At 42.0% G+C, this 22,875-nt stretch overlaps 1 long non-coding RNA gene across 1 annotated transcript; it reads right to left on the reverse strand.

The window, feature by feature from the left end:
* Nucleotides 1-689: 689 nt before the first annotated feature.
* LOC136433098 (uncharacterized) lies at nt 690-15,962 on the reverse strand. The gene is made up of 3 exons (XR_010755596.1): nt 14,148-15,962; nt 10,911-10,991; nt 690-3,899 (listed from the first exon to the last, which is right to left on the reverse strand). It is a non-coding gene; the product is annotated as an uncharacterized lncRNA (long non-coding RNA).
* Between the last annotated feature and the right edge of the window lie 6,913 nt (nt 15,963-22,875).

The raw sequence follows: 22,875 nt of genomic DNA on the forward strand, positions 1-22,875 counted from the left end.
CTCATAATGTTACATTCTATAATACTAACGTTACATCTTGCAAGTTCTCTGGATAATTTTGAATCATTGCAGTTCTGCTCATTGAATGTACATTGTATGCCTTTGATTTGACCTTGTACTTTATTTTCAGCATTAACAAATTAATGATATAATTCCTGAACATTCAGAAAATTTCAGAGTTTTTTTTACTAGCTAGCTTGGTAACATTTCAGTTTACTTGTGAAGGTAATCCCTGCAAATATTGTAGGAGTTACCTGCACATGTTTTTTAATCAGCTAGCTTGGTAACATTTCAAATACTGCAGGGACATTTACATGATGTACAAATTCATTTTTCATGGAATGATTTTGGAGTATCATACCTCTGAATGATGGAATTATTGTCTGGGGAAGTGCAATTCTTCAAAAACACCTACATCACCTTGATAAGAATGTCCCTGTAGATTCACAACCATGCAACACTGACTCTTGAGGATATAGTCACTAAAGACTATCCAAGCCAAACATTATAGTTGTAATGGTCACAGTTCCTTCAGGACTAATTATCCACATTAAGAGCAGGCTGCTGGAAGTAATCATTTATAAAGTATGGCACATCAACTGGGATGTTTCTACCCCCAATTCTAATATTACCTCAACATACATAATGTTATAATCCAACAACGAAAACAGCACAACACAGACAAGAGATGGTTTGTATAGTTTATTCTATTGAGCACTGAGGTGCAGCCATTTGTGAAGACAGGCTGGTTCTAATGAACAAAGGGTCAGTCTGACTGAAGACATTGAGATCCTATAGTTTGAACTATTGAAAACGAAGTCCCTACATCAGAACTTTTCTTGAATGGGATGTAACTTCCTGATGCCTGAGAAACAATCCCTGTTAATTCTTGGGTGACGTTTTTTTGGTTGAATGTCCTTACTAACATTAACTGCTGCAGACAACACCTTCCTGATGCAATGTTCAGTTGCTTAATAAAACAAATAAACAACTCTGAAGACCAGTATAGACAAACAATGGTCTGTAACGATCTACCACGAGGGATTGAATTCTCCTGTCAAATCCCCTGACCATATGTAGCTTTACCTAATGCTGTTGTCTCCTTCTGGATCAAGAAAATCTCAAATTTTGAAGACAAATAACTTCACTCCAGCAGAACAATGCAAGGTGAACTGTCTGGTCATGTGATGCCTGTGGAGTGAAATAGCAAGTTTCCAGGATGCTCCATACGGATGTACCTACATATGACACAAAAGTGTTGAGGGGCAAGTGAAGCTTTTCTGGGCCTTTAAACAACCCACTGTTCTTACTGCTGAAGATTAACTGAAACAAACTACAAGTACTATCTGGTAGACATCTGCCACTAACATAAAGTTAGCTTTAAGTATTTTCAATGCCAACGGTCTTACCTGTAGTCCCTTCTTTTGTAAGTGACATCTCATAGTCTACTTAATTGACTGGTCACAAACTTTTTAAAAGTTAGATATGACTATGTGGACAAGTCCCAGAACATGCATGTTTGCCCATAGAGGGTGTTTTTAATTCCATTCCTTGCATTACGTACATAAACTTACTCCTCACTAGCTACAGGATACTCTGGGAGACTTTGATAAATCTCTGCATAAGATATTGTCCATTGCTCATAGCTGGGGATGGAAGGTGTGCTGCTACTGGCATGCCCCAAGGAGAGCTAGCAGGTTGCACAGTTATCTCCAATGATGTACTTCTCAACTATACAACCTACTACCTCACCTCAGGTGCACCCGTCTGGCGTCCCAGCGGCCCTCATGGTGGCACCCAGCCTCACCTGCACAACCACACTCATTTAATCATGACTTAAAACACATCTATACGTATACACTGCATGCATATGGCAGATTAGCATGATAAGTTGCAGAATGTGTTGAAGATTGCCGAGGGTTGTCTTTGCATTGCAACATGTAGAAATGGCCCAGGCATCCTGATGTTGGTCATGTCGATGTGGAGGGCGTATGTCACCCAGCTCCCAAGATCCTAACCTGTGAGCCGTGGACATCACAAGTTAGGGTCTCAGGGAATGGGGAACACACCAACAAACGTCAGGCAGACGTCCCGGCAAGGTTTCCTCTGATTGTGTCGCCGCGTGAGAGACCTGTCTGGGTGGGAAAGCATAAACTAACCCGTTGGTGAATGTTCCTCGTGAGTTGATGAAAGATTCAGAGCCAGCTAGAATGCTAGTCAGGTTACGTTCACTGTTATTTCAAATTACAAATACCTACATTCCATGCAGAACGAAAATACAGAGCTAATGCTATCTGAAAAGCTATAGTTTTTGAAGAAAAACAGTTCATGCTTAGCGCCTTATTCACTTTGCTATTAGCAGCAGCTTGTTACATGGATTAGTAGAGTGTTACAGCACTGAGTAACTGCAATATGAAAACTCTGCTGTGATTGTGAAATGGCTCTTCTTGTGTCTTTTGTTAGACCAACACACACACCCTGGCAAGACTTCAATCAAGTGGCAGAGAAATGCCAACATGTTTCATTTGCAGAAGGAGTTCAAACTTTTTCTCAGGTGCCAAAAATAACTTTAATTTCGCATCAACCATAGCACCATGGGGTAGGCAATGCAGTCTGGTCTGGAGAAGCATTACATGCTTGGATGTAAGACCAAAACGAGGGGTAGTAGTTGTGTCTATCTGCCCGGCTAGATGTCATGTGTCACTTATCCTCTTTCATTGCCACCAGACTGTGCGGCTGACCCCGTGATCTCCCCTGCCCCCCAGCATACTGCCCTGCAACAACCATGCCAACTGCTTTCTATATGTGGCACTCCGTTTGCAAAAATGGATGCAAACACTTTGCACCTCAGACTAGGACCAGACAACAGCTGTAAAACTAATCATAGCTTCCTCCTTTTTAAGTCTAACATTACAGTCATGTGGCACAAGTACATGAGAGAAGACTGGAAAATATATGTGCAACAATTACATGTTATTAGGTGGTTTGTTGTTTATGATTGCAACTCCCAAAAGGCTCTGCAGCAAACCAGAAACTCTTTCAATTTCCATAACTGAACATGATTGATCTTACCGGAGAGCATTTACATACAACTTAAAAAGAAAGACGGGCAGCTAAAATTGACAGCATGCTGTTACAAAAGTTTCAGAAACAAGTCTATGATTTTCTTATATGTGCCACCAAGATAATTAGGAAACTTGTGTTTAATACCATGTTTAGACATGCTTGTAGTTTTCTTGTTTTTAAGGCAAGAAAAGCATTATACTTATATTATCAACAATGTGTAACAAGTGGAACATATGCTCTTCTTTCCTATTTTTAGAGAATTCTTATTTGTGTAATGAACATGCAAAATCACTACACCATCTCACACACAAAAAACAAGGGGGTGCAGAGAAACAAACTGGCGTCTATGGCAACAAAAGAAGTTGAACAAACGTTGATGGCGACTCAAGAGGTCCAGAAGCGTGGTATGACCCGAAAAAAGGTAACGGGTTGTACAGTCATCTCCAATGTTGTACTTCTCAACTATACAACCTACTACCTCACCTCAGGGCCATACAGAAGTCAAGCCGATGCCTGTAACCACACAGGGCAGGGTCACCATCAAGCTGGGGAATGGCAGTTGTTAAAAAAACCCAACAACAATGGTAAAAAATCAGGGTTTTCTCCAGAATTTGAGCTATCTGTGAGGGGTACAGAGAGCTGTGGTGTGTACTTACTGCACGTGCAGATGTTGCCCTGATGACATAGACCCATAGACACGAGCTTGTGAACTGAAGCAACACAAGTTCGGATCTACGGGTTTATGGCAGCCGGCTTTATCTGAGGACAGGACAGGGTGGCCTTCCCTTTGCTGACTGGAGTTCCAGGCTACCATCCCTGGGAGCAGGGCCCCCCTGCAAGAAACAGAGCAGAAAGTCAGAGGCTTTGCAAATTAGCAGCAAATAACTATTAAGTTGATCTGGAACTCACCATGGAGCCTGATAGACTGTTCTTTCTCAGTGTTGTGCATTTTGGAAATATATCTATATTGTACATATTGACAAAAGGTAATCATTATACAATTGTTACATCAAGCAAACATTTTCAAGAGTTAAATTACTAGGTTTAGAAACATCTTCACCTGTTATCAACAGGAGAAAATGCATGACATCAAAACTGATGCTCTTTCAATATTTGTACAAAATCTTTAGACAATTTCTAAAAATGCCTCATTTGAGGTCTCCCAATGAACTGTTATCACTGCATATACAGCATTCACTGAAACTAAGCATGTGAACTTCTACCAGTTCTAGGAGCTAGCGAGGCTGTTGGTTAAGCAATTTTGGCAATGATCTAGAGCATGGGTCAAGGACTCTGCTTTACCCTGCCAACATGAAGGATGGAAACTTGGAAAGCGTTACCATTTCCGGTATGAGTAAGACAGTAAACAAAGTCAAATGAGCCTATAGAAAATCATTTTAAAATTATCATAGGCTTAGTCTGTCTGCATATATTCCTTTCATTTTCAAGAAAGACAGAAAGAAGGAAAAAAGAAATAAAGAAATATTGTTTTCCAAAATTCAGCTATTCTGGTAGAGCAGCATAATCCAGTGGGATGATTTTAAGTTTCTTTCAACACTTTTTTTTAATAACCCCCTTTTCTTAATTAAGAGTTATTTAACTTGGACTTGCAGGATTTGTCATGGGATATTCCACACAATAAAATACACTTTTGACAGTTCTGTTGGAATAGCCTGAAGATGCCCTTAATGTCAGGGTGAGTCAGGAAGAAAGTTTGTGCTATGATTTGATCCAGTCTTTTTCCATGGGGAACATGGTTAATGCAGACAGAACAGAAAAATCCACCTTCAACTGCGCAAAAGCACATCTCACATGGCAGCCAGATGTGCCCGGAAGAAAACACAGAGGGTCCTGAACCATATTTATGAAGTGGTGAGCTTCACCCCTCCAAGTGTTGCATGGCTCGCATAATAATTTAGGGACTGGAGCTAAATATTATTATTTATGGGTCAAGCACAGATTTTTACATCAGTGCTAGCTTTCCTAAACCCTCCTAGGCAAAGGACTCACAGTGCCTGCCTAGAGGGAGCATCACTGCAAGAACCACATTTGAGGGCCATTCCAATCTAATGGGTTCGTTCCCAGATCTAAGACATGCAGAACTGGAAGATTGACATGAAAACGGTGTCTGAGGGGAAAGCCTATGCTTAATGTTAGACATTTTGAAGGGGTGAATATTGTCAGATGCAAGTTTTTCTCCCAGCCCTCTGTTGCGATCTTTCCCCCAGCTTAATTTTCACTTCAAAATGCCAGAGAACCAAGGAAGTACATGGTTGTGGCCTAGTGTTGGAACCCAATGCCATAAACATCACCCTGGATCCTTATGCCTTCCCTGTCCCTGTCCTACAGTCTAGCAGGGATCCAGGGACATCACAAACATCCAAAACTTTGAGTTTGAACTACAAGAGGTTGCACTATAGGATTGAAAATGTGAGATTAAAGTATACTTCCTATAAAAATTGAACATTTACTATGTCTATTAAAGCTAGACTCAAACAGAAATGGGCTAGAGACCTTTTGGCATCCTTGGAAAAGTGTTGATACCTACCAACATTAGAACTTTACCCCCTCTCAACCAAAGTTGTTGACATGAACCTTACATCTAATGAGAGCATTCTGACAGTATAAAAAATGGTTAACTTCACACTATAGTACCTACGGTAAATGTTCTCTAATCTACTGCAGAAAGGTCCAGACAAATGTGGTGTAAACAACCTCATCCTTGTTGCACTGGGGGGTCAGGGACGACTCTGGAACAGGCAACTGCGCCATCGCACAGCGGGCCATGCCAGCTAGGCCCTCTTGAACCTGGACGGGATTGGTGTAGCTCTGCCACCCCTCAGACTGTACCACATGTCACAACCACTCACGGCTACTCCTCCTCACTACCTAATGGCACTGCTGCCACTGACTGCAAACCAATTGCTTCAGATGGGGGCTTGACTCGCAACCCCTTCCCCTTCCCCTGCTGCTGCGCATGTGAAGCCAACAGGAAGCATGCCACCCCAAGTTTCCAGCAAATTACTGGTGACGCCACCTGCCCAGGTCACGAATTCCTGACCCTGGCATTCCAAAACCTGTTTCCGCTGGGAAACACAGGTCCTCTGACCCCCTGGCTCCAGAACTGAACTCATCAAACAGTTTCTTATATCGGTACTACTAAACACATACAGTGGAGCCCATGACAGGATTTTGCTAATTATAAAAGCTGAGCTGTGATGGGCTGAAGAGCCCTGTGTCATGTATCACAGTAAGTGAACACCTACAGCAAGTTGCATCACACACATCTTTCCTACAGGATGTACCACCCTATAGCCTAATTACATAACCAAGTAAACCAACACTTGTTAGATAAAGACTTGAAGAGGGTTCATTGAAAAGACATGTCTACGTTTCTTAGTATCAAATGTCTACAGTGTTTCATCAGGGACACATTACTACAATCAGAACCTTAAAATGAGACGCTTCAACTTTACCCCAGTTACTCTAAATAGAGACCTTTGCAGGGGTGACACTTCACTCTGACTGCATGAATGTACCATTATTAATGGTAGAAGAACATGGAACAGAACTAGCTATGCACACTGTACATTCCTTCATGGGAGATCTTGAAAATTCTTGAGTCAGAGAAGTCCAGTCTTCTGCTATGAAGCTTCGGGGGACAGGAGAGATTTTCATGTTCTAAATCCAGCCAGAATTTGTGACTTTTACAATGTGTTTGAACGTGTAATTGATTATACACCTGAGTAAGATGGTACCTGCTTGTTACTGGGCAGACTGATCCATTGTTGGAAGGGGAGATCCTGGTATCATCCTGGTACACAAATGTAAGGCTGAAAATTTCAGTGTTAAGATATTGTGGAATAGCTTTTGTCCTGATGACATTGTTGAGACCTATGGGCAGGGCAATAACTGGTTTCTGTCCTTCTATAGATGTCTAGACAGTGGAGCTGTACATACTTGTCCAGTCAGCAGCAGCACCGTCAGATACGCCACAACCCAGACAGTGCGTGAGGTGCATTTTACGACCACATTTGGATTCAGGTCTTGACTGGAAGTGGCCATCTTTTAGACGTTATTGAACCCGTTTTTTCATTCTTTCGCAAATCCTCCGCCGAAAGCTTTATTCCCTGGTAACATTCATCATACTTGACTGTTATCAAGCCTGCCTGGGGGTTTCAGTAACTACTCAGAAAAATGCCCATTTAGGGCCAGAGCACCTTGAGTTATTACATACGGCAGTTTATTATATACATATACACAGTTCTGTAAGCCCTGTCTGTCTTAAGCCAGGGTGTGATTCCAAGTATATCAAAAGGACAGGGATGTAGTCTGGTAGTTTAACTGTACCCCCAAAGGAAAGGATCACACAAAGCTGACATCTCCATCACCCTTTCATATCGACTCCTACCTTATGGAATCCTCAGGGAAATGTGCAGAGAGAAGATTTTGAAAGCAGGTGCCAAAAACCATTATGATTTTCGACACAGCGTCAAAATCAGAGATGACCACTGAGACAGCCCTCCAAGATTCTCGGCTCTGAGACTGTTCGAAAAAGAATGGTCAACCAATCTCCTTGGCCAACATAATTTGCTTGATGCTATCATATTAGAAAGACAGGTTGTCATGTAAGCAACCGTTGGGTTTGTCTTAGATTTCTGACTGAAATTACAGTTTTCAACAGTTTGGGAAGCCCTTCAAATCTACCAAACTGTTCAGAGATTTATTTTAATACAGATGATTATTACATATGTTGTATCATTACAATAAAACTAAAGGATATCATATTTCTGTCAATGTGATTTTGAAATGTTGGATGACTACAAGTGCAACCATGGATGAAAATTGAACTATTTGAACCAGGGCCTGACTTAAGGAGAGAATGAAAGTAATTAAGACTGTACCAATCTTCTCAGCTCTCCCACTTTTTAAGGCAAAAATGAAAGACGAGCACAGAGGGCAAGAAGAGAAACTAACAAATGAAATTTGTGTTGTCCAAAGGGTCGGGGGTGGCAAATGCACCAGCCCCTCAGACTGTCACCAGTCCTGCCATCAGCACAGCTGTAAAGTTCATGTCATCTCACCATGGTTCCTACAGCACCCGCTTTGACAGGCATAACTTGTGGTACCAGACAGGTGGTATGTTACCGAGAATTATCTTCCCGTATCACACATATCTCTGGGGTCTGCCCAGGCTGGGTCTATGTATGTTACTTCAACATCATTCATCACATCATTACAAGACGGTGCCATGCATTTGCCTGTAGTAGACTTGATCACAAGTTATTTCAAATGATTCCTCAGGTGAAAGTGTTAAAAAGGTTTGGGTATCTGAATAAGAAGGTTTTAAGCACCTATGGCAGGATAAGAAATAAATGAAATGAGAAACTATCTTCTCCCTCAAAATCAGAAGATGTTGCTTTATGAATATACACATTTCAAAAAGTATGATACTTAATTTCTGGAAATTCATTTCCGACAACATTCATGATTCCAGACCTAAATAAACATACATGTGCATACAGACCTAAATATCCTCATATATTTCTATAAGTACAAACATTATGAAAAGTAAAGATACCATGACTGACGGTGATGCAATCTTATTGAATTGACATAAAAATCCTCAACATCCCCAAAAAAATATTGATAGCAACGCTGCTAACAAATTCAAAGAAAAGGCAAAGTCAAGGTCACCCAAGTTTTGTACTGATCAAACAGTTTGATAGTCACTCTGGCATGGACAGGTGGCACATTGAACAAACCACAAGACAACCCAGACAACCTGGTTTACTTCCCAGACATGCATGCCATGCCCATACTAGGCACATGCTCCTTAAAGAGATTGCACCAAAGGCTACAAAAAGCTATCTGTTCTGTGAAAGCGGGCGACCTCAGACTGAGGCCGAAATACATATCTGTCTAATCTGTAGGTTATGAAATATTAAGCCAATCCGGCCTGACCAGGGGCACACATGTTTTTTCACCATTAAGGCAAAACCAAATACTTTATTTGTGTTCTGCAATGATTCATCATCATCAAACCTGTATTCTTTTTAGTTTTTTTACCTTGCCAAATTGCAAAACTTTTATGCAAATTGCAGGTGGGTATTTTGATCTATGTGAGGTTTTGTAAGGGAAATGAAACTGTACTATGAAAAAGTAAGCCAACCTTTTAAAGTCAGTTCTTAAACCTACTCAAGTCATGATCAGAAATGCTTTGCAACGTATTCAAACTAACTACAGAGCAGAATGCCCAACAGTATTACCAGGTACATGATATAGATCTTGCCATGGGCAGTCCCAGAAGAAAGTTGATTAAGGTAAGGATCCAGAAATATCTTTTTCCACAGAGGTAGACAAAACAGATTGTAGAAACAGAGTACTGCTGATCCCTTGGATCCCTTCACTTAGGGTTGGACTGGGGAGGGGGAGGGCTGGCCTGATTACGTTGCTCTCCTTGTGGCCTACTATTGGAGGAGGGTCTGCATGCCTTTTTCCACGAGGTGTAGCGAGCTATCTTAATTCACCGTTAATCGTAGCCAGCCTGTTCTAATTCAACGCGTAGGTCGGTAAATTATTCTAGAAGTGTAATTAGTCTCTAAGATTTTATGTAGTGTGCTCTTTGTTATTTTGAATTCGTTGTTAAGCGTTATTGATCAATTTTTGTAGACAACGTCGAAGATGCCCCATGTAGGGGCTTCTGGAGTCCTTTATGGGGAGGGAGGGTTAGGAAAAAAACAGTTTTAGGGTAAGTTTTTTTAAATTTTTCCTCAAACTGGGGCAATAGTTTGTTTTTTTTACTCTAGGGCAATAGTTTCGTTATTTCTCTTCAGTTGATTATTTGGACAAAACTATATGAGGCTTATGAATTTTGTTCTACTGCAGGATCTCTGTCCTGACATTTGCACAGCCCCCATGGGTATGATTTATTGCACATAGGGAGAATGGGGGCTACAATGACCAGACATTTTGAGTACTGTAACTCAAGGCTACAAGGTCATGGTCGTGTCACGCAACAAGATTTTGTGGGAATGATCTACAAGCGACAGACAGGAGGGTCCATCTGCTTCCTCACATCACACTGACATATTTTGCAGGGTATATAAGTTTTATAACCCTTAATGTTGTCTGATGCTTTTGCCTCAGAATTACCAAATTCATTCTTCAAAGTTTCATGTCAATAAAATGCCTTCATCTATATCATGATTATTATCGTTTCAGTTATCAATATACATCATCATAGATATATATATATATATATCACCTGAAAATTGATAGATGCGGATACAGGTTCTCAGAATATTTTGAACTGCAAAAATACAGTTGGGGTTATTGTCAAAATAAAATCTTGCCATGTTTTTTTTTCCCTGTCACAGCCCTTACGTTGTTGAAGGTGACTCTTTTATAACTTGAATTACAACCATTTCAATCGATGTTCTCCATAATACTCTTGTGACAGATGTTTCTGACAATCCATGTCAACGTAGTTCAAAAGCAATCTCGACTCCCTATTCTGTCACCCAATATTTCTGACAGTCAAATTGATTTATGAATCTGAATGTCTTCATAGCAGTTTGCAGACACTTTTTATAAAGTTCTAAAATCTCTTGCATGAAAATGTTGTTGGACGTAATCAGAAATTTTTAAGACCTGTGCAGTGATTTGATGGCATGTTTAGCACTGCCAAAAAGACTTGCACTGTCCCCACATAAACTTGGACACAATACCCATTGGTCAGTGCATGAAGACAATAACATTAAGGGAAGTGGGCAGAATGAGAGGAAGTCTAGTTTTTCTTCCCAATAACATAATTATCATAAGAATGTTCCAGCACAACTTACTGAGTCTGGTGGCTGGACAGGTGTCCGTACCACTGGGTTCACCTGGCCCTCCGCTGACCTGCGTGGCTTAGGAGTGACTCACTGCAAACAAGCACACATATCTTAGACGTGCTACACCCTTCATTTGCATAAAATTGTCATCCCTTAAGGACGCTAGTCATCAATTTAAGTTCGAGCCATGTCAGATGTCTTACCAGCTGGACATAAGGATCTTATGATGAACACAAATTTCTGTTAATCAAAGCAGCAAATGCTTAAAAGCAGCAAGTGCCTTAACTACAACAAGACAATTTTGTTCTAATCGTTGATGTGATCATGAGATACTTGTATTGTTCTCTTGTACTCTGAAATGTCATCCCTTAACTTAATGATAAGCAAAATCAATTATATATTTTTATTCTGCTACATAGAGAAGTCCTTAAAATGTAGCCCTTTACAGTTGACCAATTCTGAAAATCAAACCATTCTATAAACTCAACAAAACTAAACCACAGCAGCCAGTAGTCATCGCTGGCTAACTGTTTCTGTTCTCCGGGAAATTGCTGTCAGCGTTTCACTGCACAAATTTACAGCCTGGTGGGGAGGGGGGCAGCAAAGCTGGTTGGAAAGGTGTGGTGTCTACTTCTGTGGGTCATCCAGTGTCCCAGTCAGGTGCACTGGGACTTCCCCTACCATGCCCTTGGTGGTGAATATCACCCTACAGCCCCAGTTCACAGCTAGCCCTCTGTTCATGAGGCACGTATTCCAGGGTTCATTGGGAGTCAGCACTTTTCCTGCCGCCCGGTGAAGTGGCCCTGACCTACATACATGTGAGTGTGTGTGGCTTGGGTGCAGCCTATCAAAATGAATGCCCCCTTCATTCCTGGCGAAATGCAAGTGTGATATCCCTATTGATGATGCCACAGACAGACTAATCCTGTGGGGGATGTGAAGAGGGAGGAACACTGTTCTGTTTCCCTGCCTTCCTTCTCCCCATGTGGACCAGCATACCAACACAACGCCTCATGGCATCTGCAAAGCCTTCTTAACTATTTCTCCCTGCAAACTGTCCAAGAAACTGGGACCCACTACAAGTCTATTCCTCCCACAGAAAAGGCAACTATAGAATAGAAATGTAATGGACATACCAGGTTTCTGAGAAGTCCAGGAAATCTAGAAATTCTTGAAATTTTGGAAGGAGTATAAAACCATAACCTTAATTTAGGAAGCATTTTTAGCACCCAACATTTTAGAGAATTTCAGCACATCGCAATTCTCCATAGAAACTTAAACATAACCCTGATTTTCCCTCTAGTTAAGCATGACTCGACATATCTAATTCAGGAAATTTCATGTATAATTTGCATATTCAGTAAACCTTACATGAAGGAAGTAACATGATGTTAGCATATGACTGATTGTATGTCACTTACTAAGACCCCAGATTTAACATATCATCATAATTTTAAGTATGTATTCTACTATAGTCTGAACATGTAGACAATATTTTTGAAAAGAATCATAAAGGTTTTGGTAAAAATTACTTTCCAATGGTGGGAAGTATCAGATTTGCCAAATGAATAATTATGTAAAGCTTCAGAAACAGGCCCTAAATAGAACATTTCTATCATAAAAGGGTCACAATTCTTTATGTTTAGATTTCTGAGTACATATGTATTTTGGAATGCACCCCACAATGTGTCTAAATTTTAAGAAGAATGACAACTTTTTTTCTTTTTTTTTTCTTTTTAACCCCCTTAACACATGATTGTTTTTTCAATGTACAATTGCGATAATAAGTACTATTTAGAGCTTCTCTTGGAACATGCTAGATGTGATATTCCTTTGCCTTAGCTTAGAAAGGTTGATAAAAAAGGAAATGGGTTTTGCAATGGATTTGTTCAGGTCTCTTTTTAGTCTCTAGAAGTGTAATGTTGAGTTTGTCATAGCTAATTTGATATAAGTTACTGCTAGTATACTGGTTATTTCAGGTTGTGATATTCCTATGCTCAAAAGAGGGCCTACTGAAAGCGTACGGTACACAATGGCAGAAAATTGCACACAAAAGAATTTGGTCATGTCAAAGGAATTCATGTGACACTTTTCACCCCTTGAAATAGGACTCTTGTACAGAAGGTGATAATCCAGATTTAACATTTATTTTTTCCGTCCTAAACTTCGTTTTCAGGATGCCAACTTTCACTGCATTTTAGCAGCAAGTAAAAGCTGTTATTCTGCCAAATTTGTGGAAATACATTGTTTCTTGTTTGGTCATATTTTAGGAAGGAAGCCGACAGCACATGGTCGGGAACACGCCACCGACTGAATGCCTTGACCCGGCGTCATTTGAATTGCTAAAACTTCTATACAACATATTCATAAATATTTCTGTTGCATATCTGGGAACAAAAAGCCACTTTTCTTCATTTTCAGAACCAATTTTGTTTCCATTTCAAACCACATGGCGAGTAAGCTTAAGCCAGATCGGCGTTCATAATCCAATGCACAGCTAGTGCAACAGGCGACAGAATATAGCGGAAAATCCTCATTATTGTAGCGCAACAATTTGCAGGCCGGGGAAATACACATTGATATGCCTTTTTTGTTCCAATAATTCAAACAAATGGATCGATTTTGTTTTGTTAGAAATTTTAAGAAGTGCCGAAAGCCCTCCCCAACATTTTTGTGGAAATGGCGGGCTGAGCACTTCCGCCTTTCTGAACGCACCCAACACGTGAGCTTCAAGACATGAAAGCGCGCCAAGACATCCAAGTCAAACTGTGCGTCCCTTGCGTCTTACAGAAGTCTTCAAGGACTGAATCGTGGATACATTAGGAAAGGTTTTAAGGTCTGCGACTTTTCTCTGCAGTGCGTGTTTTGTTTTTTCTGGCGAGAAAAAAGGGAAGGTAAAAATACGCGCTGAAAGCTGAGAACAGATAAGACCGGCGCTGCAACATGCCATATGATTCTACAAGTATCTTATCATTTAAGGTCATTTAGGCTCTTGATGTACAGCGTTTTAAGAAAGGAAAGGAAGGAGACTAGCTTTGTATAAAGATTTTCAAAGAATTTTCGAAACTGACCTATTTTTGGTGAGGAAATGAAGAAAGTTGTTAGGATGTGGGAGAAAGTGAAAACCTGTTCGAATCTAAAAACGTCCAAGACACCGCTAGCTCTCTCTACAGCTTCAGCATAAAAGCCTCTTTTCTCCTTCTTTTCTGCGCGGCATGATTTGCTAATAGTAGCCACAAATCTTACCAGAGGAGGACAAGCCCAGTTTTTTTTCGCCCTGGCCATTTTGGAGCGGGTCCTTGCAGACAGACCACCATGCGGCCAGCTCGGACTATCCAGGCAGCCATTGATCACCCATCGCTTGGTGTTCGTGAGCATCCCAAGACCCTCCCAAGACGTACCTTCTGGGTTCCCTCCTACTTGGGTGGGTTGATTTTCCTTGTAGGATTGGAGGAGAAGGCGCCTGTCGCCGTCTGAGCGCTAGACGACAGACCGAATACTTGCGATACTTTCATACTTGAACCAGCCCTGCAAATGTCCGTACCATAAATCCTGGGACGCTTGAAACTCCCCGTCAGCTGTGCACGTCTCATTAAGGAATGGGGGGGAAATCAGCCGGGCCCACCTTTCTTGTACGTTCTTGGTTCCTTGGAGGATTGTCCGATTTAAGAAGTGAGAGTGTCCGTCTCCAAGATCGGCGTCAAAACTCACAAATGGCAGCGATTCTAGACTCACCATGTTGATGGCGGTTACCATTCCTCTGCTGATCTCTACGTGACTAGAATGACGAAAAACAGCAAGGTTAGAAAATGAACCTGAACGATAGCCATCTCGCAGAGGAACGCGAGGTGCGGGGGGATATTTTCTGGCTGGAAACAGGGGGAAATGTGCAGTCCCCCGGTCCTGTAAGCCTCTCAGCGCGGCTGATAGGAACTAAATGTCTCGGTTCGCCGCCGCAGCCAAGTCACGTACGTTCTGTCTGGTGTCGCTCAGCGTCCAGCCCCGCCCCGCCACCGCAACGCACAACGTGCGCCGCAATATCCTGCACACAAGTCCCGCCAACACGCCGACAAACCTTCGCCATTCCTTCCTCCTCCTTCTTGGCAAAAAAGGGAAGTGTTTCTGTGCGTCTCCGAGCGATCGCTGAAACATGAATATGACAACCCCTCCAACTTTTTGTACAGGCAGGTAGACGTCCCGTCCGTCGGCCCAATGCCGGAGATTAGGGAAGTTACATTCGATCGGCGGGAAGTCTAGCTACGGGTAAGTCCTCCACCGGCTCGGTTTGCATGTCAATATAAGCCGTCCCGGGAACAATCGAGACACCAGAAGAGGGTACACGTCAAAGGGCAAGTTAAGGTGTGACGTGCCGGCTACAATCCTAGTTGGTACCTTCCATAACATAGTGGTAAACCCACCCATATGCGTTTCACGTCTCGGGCAGGTCGCGGCTGGCAGAATGCCATGTACTCTTATATGGCGGAGAAGTGATGACTATTCTCCTGCAGTCTCCCCTCGTCTGGGGTTCTCCCCGAGTTATCGCCCTCTCCTGACGGTTTCTCCCTCGCCGTGTAACGTCGCTGACATGATCTTGTACGAAATATTACACATACCGGTGTCCAGCATTGGTTTGAGCCAGACCACAGTCAGCAGTTGATGACCTGGTGCTCCCAGCCGGTTCACGAGACAGTTGAACCCGACGCACACGTGAGAAAGCGCGTGTCCGCTCCGGGTAGCCCCAGACATTTCCCTTCTCTCCGAACCGACGCGGCCGTGATCGCTCAACCTTTCTATTTCAAACGGAGCAGAGACTCATGAGGAATAAGACAAGTCGGACGGTTGTGGATAACGCCGTGGGAACGACAGTGTCACTGGAGCAAAGGACAACTGTGCCGCAGACGGACAGTCAATTCTCCCTACTGATGGCATATTAGGAGAAGGTGGGTGAGGCTTCCCCGTGCCGCGCGCTCTGATTGGCTGGTGCGAGCCTGACTGTCACTCATCTGCTTAGGGAGCAAACATGAGCGCGCGCCCTCAAATTGCAAAACGTGCCGGGAGAGCTTGAAAAGCGGAGGAAATAAAAACTGCAATGCGACCGAGCACCGTGGTGGCGAAGGTCCAGAAACATTGATTTACCGAATTTAGAATCAGCATGCTCCCCACATCTACACATACTGCACCACGCGCCGCCACAGAACCTGTCTTCTGCAGTGCGTGAGGCCAGAATGGTTCCCTTCTGGACCTGTGAACTGTGCCGTCTGGGGACGTGTAAGATTTTAAACTTCATTAACTTTGTCTAGATCATACTAGATGTCGTCAGACATGTAGAAACATATCTTTAGAGTGAAAAGTCCCAGATGGAGCCGACGAGTTGTGATATTTGCGTTTCTCTTTTCTACTGTGCTTCGACCTGCCTTTCAGTGCAATGTCAGGGAAGTATTGAAAGTGTAACGTTACTACCTCGATCAGATACAGAATAAAGCACAGTTTTCAATTAGCCAAAAGCTGACAGAAAAAAAAGGAAAAACATGATACCGCAGTTGCATATCCTTTCCATGCAAGTTATTTCGGTAAATACGATCATAAACTGGTAGTAAATATATGTTCATAACTTATAAGGACGACCTAAGTTCCGGAGTCTGCAGAATTAAAAGATTCGTGGAGATACCAGATTTTTAATCACTTGGCCAGCTTTTTAATCACAATATCGTGGGTGGAAAAAAAGGAGAAGGAGAGCAAAAACAAGGACAATTTCGTACTCTCGTCGATGTCCTGTACCGGTACAAGCTGGCGATAACATTACGTGTAATCTGAATCGGCCGAATAGTTTGCATAGTTGCAATGTGACATCATGGTTTTCCGTTAAACCACAAACTTCAAATCTAAACGCTCAACACAATAAAGAAACAACAAAACAAAGGGGTTTCTAGTTCTGATAAAAAGGCCAAAGTTTCATATGAAGTAAAGACATAATCTGTAAAGGAAGCTTTTAGTTTTTCAAGCTAAAAACGTTTTGAGTAATGTGCACGGATATGCTAATGACGATTTGTAGAGCGTTGTACATATCATTTGAACTTTGAACCACTGTAGCCCGGCACTGAACCGTACTCGGTCCATCCAACACGACCAAGCTAATTGCTTTAGTTAGCCTCCGTTGCAGTCCTTTTCCCCGCAGCGTGTTTTTTTTTTTCAATTTTTTTTTGGGGGGGGGCGCCACGTATCTGCTTGGGATCCCGTATCCGCCGTGCCTCTGTGTCCGCTATAGACCCTGTGTCCGCTGCTGGGGAAGGACTGCGTTTTGTCGCTTCCAGCAAAGGCCCATCAAAAATCACTTATCACCATTGCCATGGATGTCCGGGGATTAGAGTCTTGACCACTCCGCCACGGGGTGTCCTTTGTTTGTCGCGTGTCCCCAATCATGTCGTTATCACCGATTGTTTTGGGATGTCCCTTGTACCATCCAGATCTCTGAGATAATCAAAGGCACATTTGGCGAGATTTGACAGGACCCCCTGGGTTAGATGGCCATCCCCCCAATTAGGGTGATCCCCTCAGTACACTCCACCCTGGGCCGTATTATTTTTGGGCTGGTTTTTTTCATTGACTAAATCTAATGAAGCACCGACCTACATTCCAGAGGAAATTAATATCAGAGTTATTGGGGTCGTATCATATCCATAATTAGCAGTTATAGAGCTGACCACTAAGCCAACAACTCCTCGTTCCAACACCTCCCATCCGTCATAGTAGTACTTGTATGCTCCCCCCCCTCATCTAATATCCAGGGTACCCTGTCTAATATCTAGACTAGACAGCTTAGAAATGACTTTTTTTCGGAAATAATTTTCAAAAGAGGTAAAATGCAGCAGTTGTGTGCAGGGATGTATTATTGATCAGTGGGAGATCTCACGAAATCTCTGAGCCCACAGGTGAGCTAGCGGAATGCACCGCCGCGCCCCACCCTAATAACTACTCGTCTAGACGCCATTTTTCTGAAGGATGCCATTTTCGCCGCGTCCATCGAGCGGCGCTCCACTGCACACCGTATTATCGATCTGCTAGCGTCTGGATGCTAAGGCACCGCAGAAAACCCCAAATCACTCAGAGCGCTGACTGTCGGGCCTACACCAATCTTAGATTAATTCTTCTCGCCTTGAAGTTAAACGCTCCCCGATTCTGCAATTATCATTTTGAGGACATACTTCTCTAGCTAGGAACGTTATATTTCAGATGTGCTGGCCACAACTATACTTGCCATGTTGGTCACTATGCTCAGACATACTAAAGACAATCAGGCAGATCTTGTCAAAATCATTATGTCTGTCTGCTGTTCCTTGATACAGATAATGTTTCCAAATTTTTCGCTACTCCACCAATGGTAGCGGCGTTTCGATTAGGGTACAACACTGTAGTAAATGTTTTTATCATCTTTGAAATGAAGCACAATGAATTTTTGACCCTGCTTCCAAAATGCAGTACTACCAAATAAACTACACGCAATGGTCCATTAAATTTCTGAAATGATTTTTGCACTCGTAGATGTTATGAAGGAAAAAAGATTAATTTTACAGACAATTTTGCTCATTAACTGGTATATGGTGAACTTTACTAGCACGTGCAAATAAGGATTAACATAGGATTGAAAGTAGACAAAAGAACAAAATAAATCTATGTTCCAAACAGAGACTTAAATATTGAAGATTTCTGACGATGAACTAAATCTCCATTTGGGTTCAGAATCCTTTTTAAACCCGTACGTTTTAATAAGTGGCGATGGGCAGCATGGTGACGCTACAGGGGGAGGGGGTCTGTGAGCCACGTGCGAGTCTTGTCAACCGGCTCGGTAAACAAATCAATCAGCCCCGTATATTACCGATGACAAGGACCCATGCAACGATAGTCAACAGTCGCGCGACACCAGTACAAATAGCTTTCTCTCAAAGCTAGGGCAAAGCAGAGGAATATGTCAGGTATCAGAAAAAAAAGAAGGCACAACCATCGTAGACACGTCCCGTCTGCCATTTTTAACTGCCACATAGCCATGGAATTTCAACGTGATGTCTCTGTTACAGTCTATCCTACCTGATTAAAAAAGACCTGATCCCTTGTCTGATGGCTGGTGTTCTCTACGCTGTTGAAATCATGCACTTGTTTGGATGTTGTTGTCCCAGGGACCAACCAGCCGTTGTGTTTCGCCGACCCCAACCCCAACCCTTCCCTATGCGCCAGATGTACTACCCGGGCATCAGACGTTGTTTACGATTGGCTCCTAGCCAACAACCGTTAGGCAGACATTGACTGTGCTTTTCTCAAGAACCGCTGAGGGTTACCGACACCAAATTCTTCCCAACGACAACATACATCAGTTTCTATTGTGCAGTATTGGAGACAGTCTCACCATACCGAGTTTTGTCTTGATGAATCGCCTGGGGTCGAACAGTGCCGTCTGGCCCACAGCAAGGTGTGGCTACAGGACGGCTGCGTTCTAAATAGTGATACCCAGCAGACTTCTTAATTTTAACGGAAAATAGTAGAGGATTTACCAGAAAAGATAGCCGGCCATAGGGTAAGCTTGACATGCCGGGCCCCTGTTACCAGCTAACTCCTGTGGCAAAGTGTTCACTCTATTTGGCCATTTTCTACTATTTATTTCAGCCACTAGACGAGTCTGGCGGAGACTACCTAAATGAGCATGCTGCCTTATAGACGTGCCAGTCTCGTCAGTCGGTATAGGAGACAATTCCAAGTACTGCTGGGTCATAACATTCGGTCCGAATAAACGTATCATCTGGATCTACAAACATGAAATATTGCTTTGATTCTCGGCATATCTATCAGGATATGTCCACGGGGCTCATAAATGGCGGAACAGTGGTTAACTTGATGTGTTCATAGATAGTAAACAGAGTTCAGACTAAAAGATGACTTCGAAACAGCACAATAAGTGGCACATATGAAACAACATATACGAACACCATTGTGTAAAAAAGTCCATCTTCATGGGTTTCATAAAATGTCCTGATTGGAATATATTAAGAAGTACGGTAGTAGTTTTTGGATAACGGACAACAACCAACACACACTCAGTAGCACTGCGCTGTGCCATATGGGTCATCATTAGCTAGTCTCCAAGCAGACCTACGGGTTGGCAAAGACCGTATCCAACAGACAGAAGGAGTTAATCATTAGCCCAAGACTAGAAAAATAACAAATCTACATCAAACGGGTTGACAAAGACATCTCATAGATCACTAAACTGGTAAGAACTTTGATATGAACAACAGTGGTTAAGTAAATGAATGCAAAACTCGGAGAATATTACTCAAGAAAGTAGAGGGATCCGGAACGATTGATTATGACTTTTCCCATTTATTTTTGACACAATTCATGATATTGATTTTGTAACCTAATTGCAGGAAAGTTCACTCTGTTCTTTGTAACACGGCATCATTTCTTTGTAACTCATAAATCTTAGGAAAACTCACTGAAAGAGATGTTGCCCTAAAGTGCTTTAATGTAGGTTTTCTGACTTACTTTGAGAATATGATCAATCTGAATACGTCTGGATCGATAGTATAGAAAAAGTGAAGCAAATTGTCTTGTCTTTTGACCTGACAGGTAACCGTTAATTGGTACACTCACTGTCAACAAGACAGCAAAGTTCCAAACCATGTTGTACCACATCAACCAATACAAGCACGACACAAAAACGAATTCCTGCTAATTCCAACTGAAGAAGTCATCGCCAAAGACTCTGACAGAGGCGTTACCCGATCGTGACATTTTCCAGCATGCAATCTTTACTCATATCAAAAACAAAACTGCCCTTAAAATTTTTCAAGGGATGAACATCAGTAGACAGTGGACTCGAAGCTAATAGGGCATCTGTTATTATTTTAGTACTATGTCAGAACACTGAGAACATGCAGAAAATATATACAGGTCTAAAGTCTAATATAACTAACTATGTACAGTTCAAAACAAAATCTTCATAATTTTAGCCTAACTTTTGGGCAGAGTTTAAGCTATAGTCTCTGACATTTGTTAGACCGATTGCGTGTAGTACTTTGAAAATATTTTGAGAAAGCTCATTCCAACTTGCTGCACCCTTCTACGCTCGGTGGTACACTATCAGCAGTGATTGAGGCTTTTCTAAGTCTGTACTCAGGCAAAGTGAGAATATCCGCCCTCCCACTGTCTAGGTGTTTATGATTTCGTGAAATGGAGTCCACTGGCCACCGAAGACGGCAAGATCGACATGAGGGAGACTAGAATCCGTCTTTCTGAGCCCATCCACTCAAACAGTTCTACAACTTAGATTATGTTAAACTGCCAAGAGAACACACGTGTAAAGCTTGTTGGCTGATTCGACAAGACCGAAAATCGTCAGAAGCTCGAAACATTGATTATTTGCGCGTCATGCAAAGAAAATCTTTAGCTTTTCTCAGCCCGTCAGAGAAGTTTTAGGTTCCATGTAAGCATTAGCGTTCAATCTAGCTTGTGTGGTATGGAATTTATGATACAGATTATCACGGATGTGCAATACACTTTGTACACAGCTCTTTAAATGGTCTTTGAACCCACGAAATACATTATTACAAAAACTATAAAACGTTTGGAATGTAGAAGTAGAATATGATAATCCATCCCCAATTATTTACAAAGAATTGGACAATTATTGGATGAATCAAGACCACTGCAAATCAAGTGGATAGACACAAGTAATGCCAGCTTAGTACTAACAAACAGGAAGGACTGAGTTGCTTTTGGTACCTATAAGCTTTGTTTTAATTGTCATGAAGCTTCTGTTTTGTCCACATGACTGTACGCCTGTTGGTACCTGTAGTGATAAACACCGACAGACTTGCGCGACTTAAGCTTTATCAGACACGTTGTAATATCTAGACAGACGGGTTCCCAGACCTGTTACTAGGCTGAAAACATAGAAGGCAAAGCCAAGTAAGATGGTTGTAAAATTTCAGGACTGCATTCTACATGAGTATTGACTAAAACGAAAAACTAGAAATCATGTTAACCTCTTAAAAGTTTCAGAAAGTCTCGCAACTGCGATGGACATACACGGATGGCTGTTTTTCATAAGTTCAAACTTGCTAGATGCCTTTATTCTGAACGTTGAAGACTAATCACATGTTTCTTTAATTGATTTTGTCCACTTCCTTTTTCATATATCGTTTTACTTACGCCTCGTTATATAATTGTAACTGGAAAGTAGTAACAGGATTAAAGTACATCTCTTTTTGCAACCGAAGTCAGCAAGTAATACACATACATACATACATGGTCATATTCTGTACACATATACTGTGAAAATGATCACTTCATGGCTAATATGAAAATCTGTACATGTGCTAGTCCAGACTAACTCGACCCATTTGATAATTTTTTTTCAGATTCTAGTCACCTTTATATAAGGGAGTTTGAGATTTATTTCACAGTGCATTTTCTATAGCCCAGACATTGGCGCTAAACTTCACTTGAAACTTGTAAAATATCTCTAGTGGTTTGAGACTCTGAAGTTGACTGCCACTTGCAGTGTTGGAACTATAGCACGTAACCTGCATTCTCCAAACAAAGTCATTGTTGGCCTTTTAATTTGCTGTCACACATGTCATAGTTTGAATATGTTGTTCAAAGTTTTAGGCAAAACAATAAATGATTTCGTAATGTCTGCTTTGTATCGTTGATGTATCTGCGAAACGACTGCATCATGGGTGCTCATTTGTGAAGTGTGGTTATCTGAATGATTTCTATCATGATAAATGGTTCAAAGGTTAGACGAACAGCACAGTTCCAGACAGGCCTACCTGCGATTTATATTCGTGTGCTTGCTTCAGGCTGAGATTACGACTATGGCAGCCTTCCAACAGAACCAAAATATGGCACAACCATGGCTTCAGACTCGGCTGTACTGCCAACTTGGACTGGCTGAATAGTTGGGTAGTACGCACCCGTG

This window comes from Branchiostoma lanceolatum, chromosome 4, assembly GCF_035083965.1.
Source record: "Branchiostoma lanceolatum isolate klBraLanc5 chromosome 4, klBraLanc5.hap2, whole genome shotgun sequence".
In the NCBI taxonomy this organism is placed as follows: Eukaryota; Metazoa; Chordata; class Leptocardii; order Amphioxiformes; family Branchiostomatidae; genus Branchiostoma; species Branchiostoma lanceolatum.